Genomic DNA, 7,024 nt, shown 5'->3' on the forward strand with positions numbered 1-7,024 from the left:
GCATCTTGCATGAAAAAATTATTGGAAGAAAAAAAAAAAAAAAAATTTTGGAGGAGAGAGAAAGTGATGAAAATTAGAGGAGAAATAATAAAAAAATAAAAAAAAAGGAAAAAGGAGAAAATAAAGGAAAAGGGGATTTCTATTTTTGAGGTGCATAGGTGGCATAATAGAAAAAAATAAAAATAAATGGTTGTCATTCCATTTATCGAGGTGTGTGAGAAGAATTCTAGAAAGTTATGAATATTGTAGAAAGTTTTGGAAGTTGTAGAAGGTTGTGGATATTGTAGAAGGTTGTGGAAGTTGTAGAAGGTTGTGGAGGAATTCTACAAGGTTGTGGATAAGTCATGCATCGGGTGGTAAGTGCCTATTTAAGCAAGGCATATGAGCATTTCTAAATCAAGCTCAAGGGGGAAGCTCGAGGAGTAGAAGCTCAAAGAGAAGCTCAAGGGGAAGCTTGAGGAGTAGAAGCTCAAGGAGAAGCTCGAGGAGGAGAAGCTCGAGAAGGAGAAACTTGAGAAGTGGAAGCTTTGCAAGGAAAAGCTTGAATTTGTGAAAGTTGGAAGGTGTGAAAGAGAGGAGAAAGTGAAGAGTGAATTTTCTTGAGTCTGTGGACAGAGCGCTGAATGTGAGGTAGTTTACAACAGGATTGTGATGGACTTGTGAGTGTGTAGACAAAGTGCTGAATGTGAAGCAATTTACACTTGGATCTTGGATTAAGTTTGTGAGAAGAGCTAGTGACTGTGGTTTAGAAACAAGGAGGTTGCTTGGTGGCTTGTGAGCATGAGTTGAGATCTCAGAGGTTTTTACCAGAGTGTGGATCTGGACTAGCTTGGGTTTGGATTGGATCTTGAGAGATCTTGAAAAAATGTTATTGTAATTGCTATTGAATTCTCAGGTATAATAAAATTGTCTTCATATTGTTGCATTACTGGTTATGAATTGGTAGGGTGGTGTGGCCCTTCATCAAGTGGTATCAGAGTCGTACCTTCATCAATAAAAAATGAGTTAAATGAGTTAACTCTTTTTTCTACACAAATTGAATCAGTTAACTCCTTATTTTACTCAAATTAAATCTGTTAACTCCTTTTAATTTGGAAATCTCTATTTATGACTGAACTTCAACTTTAATCCTGACCGTTGATTGAAATCGATCTCAACCATTGATGAATTTCAGGAAAGTCTATTTAAGAGACACTTATCTGTTCATTTTGAAAGGTTGAATGACAATTTGCATCGAATTGTTGCTGGAATTCATACTCACATTTGCTCATATTCACATATGCAAAGATCAAGTTATTTAATTAAATATGAAAACTATCTCTAATTAATTAAAGATTATTTTATTAAATACAAAAAGTAATTATGAGAGCATATCTCATTTTATTTAATTAAATATCTCAATAAAATCTCTCTTCAGTTCAAAAAGGGAAATTTTCAGTTCACTATTGATAAAAAATGAGTTAAACTAGTTGACTCCTTTTTCTACTCAAATTGAATCAGTTAACTCTTCATTTTACTCAAATTAAATCTATTAACACCCTTTAATTTGAAAAATCTCCCTTTATAAATGAACTACACTTTTAATCCTGACCACTGATTGAAATCGATCTCAACCGTTGATGAATTCTAAGAAAGTCTATTTAAGAGACCCTCATCTCTTCATTTTGAAAGGTTGAATGAGAATTTGCATCGAATTGTTGCTAGAATTCATATTCACATTTTCTCATATTCACGTACGCAATGATCAAGTTTGACCAAAAGTTGACCAAATTTAACCACGGTTGACTTGAGTTGACTAGTTTTGAATTTTTTTTTCAAATAATTAAACAAAATTGTTTAAGTAAATGGAGTACTTACTTGTAATTAATTAAACAAAGTTATTTAAATAAATGAGAAGTCATTCCTAATTAACTAAATGAAGTTATTTAATTAAATAAGAAAAGTGTCTCTAATTAATTAAAGATTATTTAATTAAATAGAAAAAGTAATTATGAGAGCATATCTCATTTTATTAAATTAAATATCTCAACAAAATCTCCCTTCAGTTCAAAAAGGGAAATTTTCAGTTCACTATTGATCAAAAATGAGTTAAATTAGTTAACTCCTTTTTCTACTCAAATTAAATCAGTTAACTCCTTATTTTACTCAATATTAAATCTGTTAACTCCCTTTAATTTGGAAATCTCCCTTTATGACTGAACTTCACCTTTAATCCTGACCGTTGATTGAAATCAATCTCAACCATTGCTGAATTCCAAGAAAGTCTATTTAAGAGACCCTCATCTCTTCATTTTGAAAGGTTGAATGGGAATTTGCATCGAATTGTTGCAGGAATTCATACTCACATTTGCTCATATTTACATAAGCAAAGATCAAATTTGACCAAAATTTGACCAGATTTAACCATGATTGACCTGAGTTGACTAGTTTGGAAAAGAATTTTGAAATAATTAAACGAAATTATTTAATTAAATTGAGTACTTACTTCTAATTAATTAAACAAATTTATTTAATTAAATGAGAAGCCATTCCTAATTAGTTGAATGAAGTTATTTAATTAAATAAGAAAAGTGACTCTAATTAATTAAAGATTACTTAATTAAATAGAAAAAGTAATTATGAGAGCACATCTCATTTTATTAAATTAAATATCTCAAAAAAAAAAATCCTTCAGTTCAAAAAAGGAAATTTTCAGTTCACTATTGATCAAAAATGAGTTAAATCAGTTAACTCTTTTTTCTACTCAAATTGAATCAGTTAACTCCTTATTTGACGAGTTCTAGGAACGTCTATTTAAGAGACCCTGATCTCTTCATTTTGAAAGGCTGAATGAAAATTTGCATCGAATTGTTGCTTGAATTCATACTCACATTTGCTCATATTCACATATGCAAAGGTCAAGTTTGACAAAGAGTTGACCAGATTTAATCACAATTGACTTGAGTTGACTAATTTCGAAAAGAATTTATAAATAATTAAATGAAATTATTTAATTAAATGGATTACTTACTTCTATTTAATTAGACAAAGTTATTTAATTAAATGAGAAGCCATTCCTAATTAATTAAATTAAGTTGTTTAATTAAATAAGAAAAGTGTCTCTAATTAATTAAAGATCATTTAATTAAATAGAAAAAGTAATTATCAGAGCATATCTCATTTTATTAAATTAAATATCTCAACAAAATCTCTCTTCAGTTAAAAAAAAGAAATTTCCAGTTCACTATTGATCAAAAATGAGTTAAATCAGTTAACTCTTTTTAATTTGGTAATCTCCCGTTATTACTGAACTTCAACTTTAATCCTGACCGTTGATTGAAATCGATTTCAACTGTTGATAAATTCTAGGAAAGTCTATTTAAAAGACCCTCATCTCTTCATTATGAAAGGTTGAATGAGAATTTGCATCGAATTGTTGCTGAAATTCATACTCACATTTGCTCATATTCACATACGCAAAGATCAAGTTTGACCAAAAGTTGATGAGATTTAACCATGGTTGACTTGAGTTGACTAGTTTCAAAAAAAAATTTGAAATAATTAAATGAAAATATTTAATTAAATGGAGTACTTACTTGTAATTAATTAAACAAAGTTATTTAATTAAATGAGAAGCCATTCCTAATTAATTAAATAAAGTTATTTAATTAAATAAGAAAAGTTTCTCTAATTCATTAAAGATTATTTAATTAAATAGAAAAAGTAATTATGAGAGCATATCTCATTTTATTAAATTAAATATCTCAGCAAAATCTCTCTCCAGTTCAAAAAGGGAAGTTTCCATTTCACTATTCAACAAAAATGAGTTAAATCAGTTAACTGTGTTTTCTACTCAAATTGAATTAGTTAACTCCTTATTTTACTCAACTTAAATCTATTAACTCCTTTTAATTTCAAAATCTCACTTTATGGCTGAACTTCACCTTTACTCTTGACCGTTGATTGAAATCGATCTCAACCATTGATAAATTTCAGGAAAGACTATTTAAGAGACCCTCATCTCTTCATTTTGAAAGGTTGAATGAGAATTTGCATCGAATTGTTGCTAGAATTCATACTCACATTTGCTTATATACACATACGCAAATATCAAGTTTTTCAAAAGTTCACCAGATTTAACCATGGTTGACTTGAGTTGACTAGTTTCGAAAAGAATTTTGAAATAATTAAACAAAATTATTTAATTAAATGGAGTACTTATTTCTAATGAATTAAACAAAGTTATTTAATTAAATGAGAAGCCATTCCTAATTAATTAAATTAAGTTATTTAATTAAATAAGAAAAGTGTCTCTAATTAATTAAAGATTATTTAGTTAAATAGAAAAAGTAATTATTAGAGCATATCTCATTTTATTAAATTAAATATCTCAACAAAATCTCTCTTCAGTTCAAAAAGGAAAATTTCTAGTTCAGTATTGATCAAAAATGAGTTAAATCAGTTAACTCCTTATTTTACTCAAATTAAATCTGTTAACTCCATTTAATTTGAAAATCTCCCTTTTATGACTGAAGTTCACCTTTAATCATGACTGTTGATTGAAATCGCTCTCAACCGTTGACGAATTCCAGAAAAGTCTATTTAAGAGACCCACATCTCTTCATTTTCAAAGGTTGAATGAGAATTTGCATCGAATTTTTGCTGGAATTACTACTCACATTTGCTCATATTCACATACGCAAAGATCAAATTTGACCAAAAGTTGACCAGATTTAACCATGATTGACTTGAGTTAACTAGTTTCAAAAAGAATTTTGAAATAATTAAACAAAATTATTTAATTAAATGGAGTACTTACTTCTAATTAATTAAACAAAGTTATTTAATTAAATGAGAAGCCATTAGTAATTAATTAAATGAAGTTATTTAATTAAATAAGAAAAGTGTCTCTAATTAATTAAAGATTATTTAATTAAATTAAAAAAGTAATTATGAGAGCATATCTCATTTTATTAAATTAAATATCTCAACAAAATCTCTCTTCAGTTCGAAAAGGGAAATTTTCAGTTCACTATTGATCAAAAATGCGTTAAATTAATTAACTCCCTTTTCTACTCAAATTGAATCAGTAAACTCCTTATTTTACTGAAATTAACTCTGTTAACTCCAATTAATTTGGAAATCTTCCTTTATGACTGAACCTCACCTTTAATCCTGACTGTTGGTTGAAATTGATCTCAACCGTTGACAAATTTCAGGAAAGTCTATTTAAGAGACCCTCGTCTCTTCATTTTGAAAGGTTGAATGACAATTTGGATCAAATTGTTAGTAGAATTCATACTCACATTTGCTCATATTCACATACGCAAAGATCAAGTTTGATAAAAAGTTGACCATATTTAACCATGGTTGACTTGAGTTGACTAGTTTCGAAAAGAATTTTGAAATAATTAAACAAAATTATTTTATTAAATGGAGTATTTACTTCTAATTAATTAAACAAAGCTATTTAATTAAATGAGAACCCATTCCTAATTAATTAAATGAAGATATTTAATTAAATAAGAAAATTGTCTCTAATTAATTAAAGATTATTTAATTAAATAGAAAAAGTAATTATGAGAGCATATCTTATTTTATTAAATTAAATATCTCAACAAAATCTCTCTTCAGTTCAAAAAGGAAAATTTCTAGTTCACTATTGATACAAAATGAGTTAAATCAATTAACTCCTTTTTCTACTCAAATTGAATTAGTTAACTCCTTATTTTATCTAATTAAATCTGTTAATGCCCATTAATTTGGAAATCTCCCTTTATGACTGAACCTCACCTTTAATCTTGACCGTTGAATTAAATTGATCTCAACCATAGATGAATTTTAGGAAAGTCTATTTAAGAGACCCTCGTCTCTTCATTTTGAAAGGTTGAATGAGAATTTGCGTCGAATTGTTGCCGGAATTCATACTCACATTTGCTCATATTCACATACGCAAAGATCAAGTTTGACCTAAAGTTGACCAGATTTAACCACTGTTGACTTGAGTTGACTAATTTCGAAAAAAATTAAAATAATTAAACGAAATTATTTAATTAAATGGAGTGCTTACTTCTAATTAATTCAACAAAGTTATTTAACTAAATGAGAAGTCGTTCCTAATTAATTAAATGAAGTTATTTAATTAAATAAGAAAAGTGTCTTGAATTAATTAAAGATTATTTAATTAAATAGAAAACTTAGTTATGAGAGCATATCTCATTTTATTAAATTAAATATCTTAACAAAATCTCTCTTCAGTTCAAAAAGGAACATTTTCAGTTCACTATTGATAAAAAATGAGTTAAATTAGTTAACTCCATTTTTTACTCAAATTGAATTAGTTAACTCCTTATTTTATCTAATTAAATCTGTTAACTTCGTTTAATTTGGAAATCTCCCTTTATGACAGAACCTCACCTTTAATCCTGACCGTTGATTAAAATTGATCTCAACCGTTGATGAATTTCAGAAAACTCTATTTAAGAGACCCTCGTCTCTTCATTTTGAAAGGTTGAATGAGAATTTGCATCGAATTGTTGCTAGAATTCATACTCATATTTGCTTATACTCACATACGCAAAGATCAAGTTTGACCAAAAGTTGACCAGATTTAACCACGGTTGACTTGAGTTGACTAGTTTCGAAAAGAATTTTGAAATAATTAAACGAAATTATTTAATTAAATGGAGTACTTACTTCTAATTAATTAAACAAAGTTATTTAATTAAATGAGAAGCCATTCCTAATTAATTAAATGAAGTTATTTAATTAAATAGGAAAAGTGTCTCTAATTAATAAAAGATTATTTAATGAAGTAGAAAAACTAATTATGAGAGCATATCACATTTTATTAAATTAAATATCTCAGCAAAATCTCTCTTCAGTTCAAAAAGGGAAATTTCGAGTTCACTATTGATAAAAAATGAGTTAAATCAATTAACTCCTTTTTCTACTCAAATTGAATCAGTTATCTCCTTATTTTACTCAAATTAAATCTATTAACTCCCTTTAATTTCAAAATCTCCCTTTATGACTGAACTTCACC

The sequence above is a fragment of the Cupressus sempervirens genome, chromosome 5, assembly GCF_028749045.1.
Source record: "Cupressus sempervirens isolate cs-2001-9-10 chromosome 5, ASM2874904v1, whole genome shotgun sequence".
Classification (NCBI taxonomy): Eukaryota; Viridiplantae; Streptophyta; class Pinopsida; order Cupressales; family Cupressaceae; genus Cupressus; species Cupressus sempervirens.